Source organism: Colobus angolensis, unplaced genomic scaffold, assembly GCF_000951035.1.
Source record: "Colobus angolensis palliatus isolate OR3802 unplaced genomic scaffold, Cang.pa_1.0 Scaffold164, whole genome shotgun sequence".
Taxonomy (NCBI): domain Eukaryota; kingdom Metazoa; phylum Chordata; class Mammalia; order Primates; family Cercopithecidae; genus Colobus; species Colobus angolensis.
In genome coordinates, this window is record NW_012114755.1 from 7,121,931 (window position 1) to 7,123,923 (window position 1,993).

The 1,993-nt window shown below is 44.2% G+C and overlaps 1 pseudogene; it reads left to right on the forward strand.

Annotated features, from left to right (window-relative positions):
- Positions 1-723: 723 nt before the first annotated feature.
- LOC105508624 lies at positions 724-1,588 on the forward strand (annotated as a pseudogene).
- Positions 1,589-1,993: the final 405 nt, after the last annotated feature.

A 1,993-nucleotide genomic window follows, 5' to 3' on the forward strand; every position in this document is an offset into this window, starting at 1 on the left:
AGTACAATGGTCCTATCTTGGCTCACTGCAACCTGTGTCTTCTGGGTTCAAGCATTTCTCCTGCCTCGCCTCCTGAGTAGCTGGAATTACAGGTGCCTGCCACCATGCCTGGCTAATTTTTCTATTTTTGTTAGAGACAGGGTTTCACTCTGCTGGTCAGGCTGGTCTGGAACTTCTAACCTCAGATGATTCACCCGCCTCAGCTCCCAAAGTGCTGGGATTATAGGCGTGAGCCACCATGCCAGGCCTATTCTTGCTAAATTTCTCTGTAGTAATCCTGTCAAATATTTATAGTGAGATACCAAAGTCCTCAAAAATTGATATTAAATTGTCTATTTCTTCTCTCAAATAGTGTCAGTTTGTGCATTATATTTTTGGAGCAGTGTTGATAGTTGCACATAATTTATAAATATTATATTTTTCTGATTGACACTTTCATGATTATGAAGTTTCCTCTGTGTCTCTAGAATTATTTCTTATTGTAGGGTCTATTTGATTTGACATTAATTTAGCCATTCTAGTTCTTATTATGGCAACTTCTTCTATCCTGTTACTTTCAATCTAAATAACTTTTAAAATACTAGGTATGGCATAAAGGCTAAACAGACTATCAAACAAGTGTTAAGTATAGGTACATTTCAGAAAAGAAAAGCTGAAGTATAATATATAACACTTAAAATAATCAAATTGCTTCTCTGAGGAAACAGCAGATGCCAGGATGACACTGGTGCAGCGGGGGAGCCTGGAGGCCCTGGGGGCCCTGGGATGGGGAAACGTGGTGGCTTCCCCTGAGGCTTTGTCAGTGGCATCTGGGGCTTGGGTCACCTTGGTGGTTGGGCCTGAGGCAGGGGCTGAAGTCCCAGAGTTCAAGGAGACCAGGCTAAGGATAGGAGTCGATGCTGTTCATCAATCTGGGCCATCTGGTCAAAGACATGAAGATCAAATCCCTGGAGGAGATCTGCCTCTTCTCTCTGCCCATCAAGGAGTCTGAGATCATTGACCTTTTCCTGGGGGCCTCTCTCAATGATGTAGTTTTGAAGTTTATGCTGGTGCAGAAGCAGACCTGCACTGGCCTGTGCACAAGGTTGAAGCTGTTTACTGCCATCAGGGACTACAATGGCCATGTCCGTCTGGATGTTAAATGCTCCAAGGAGGTTGCCACTGCCATCCGATGGGCCAAAATCCTGGCCTAGCTCTCCACTGTCCCCATGCACAGAGGCTACTGGAGGAACAAGACCCACACTGTCCCTTGCAAAGTGACAGGTCACTGCGGCTCTGTGCTGGTGTGCCTCATCCCTGCACCCAGCAGCACTGGCATTGTCTCAAACCCGGTGCCCAAGAAGCTTCTGCTGATGGCCAGTATTGTTGACTGATACAGCTCAGCCAGGGATTGCACTACCACCCTTGGCAACTTCACCAAGGCCACCTTTTATTCCATCTCCAAGACTTACAGCTACTTGACCCTGACCTTTGGAAGGAGAGTATATTCACCAAGTCTCCCTATCAGGAATTTTTTGATCATCTTGTCAAGACCCACTCCAGAGGCTCTGTGGAGAGTACTCAGGCTCTAGCTGTGGCTACAACATAGGGTTTTTATACAAGAAAAACAAAGTGAATTAAGCATGTTAAAAAAAAATAATAAAATGGCTGCATAATATTCCATGGTATATATGCACCACATTTCCTTTATCCAGTCTACCATTGATGGGAATTTGGGTTGGTTCCAAGTCTTTGCTTGGAAACCATAGCACTGCATGTATAGCACTGCAATAAACATACGTGTGCCTGTGTCTTTATAGTAGCATGATTTATAATCCTTTGGGTATATACCCAGTAATGGGATTGCTGGGTCAAATGGCATTTCTAGCTCTAGATCATTGAGGAATTGCCACACTGTTTTCCACAATGGTTGAACTAATTTACACTCCCACCAACAGTGTAAAAGTGTTCCTATTTCTCCACATCCTCTCTAGCATCTGTTGTTTCCTGACTT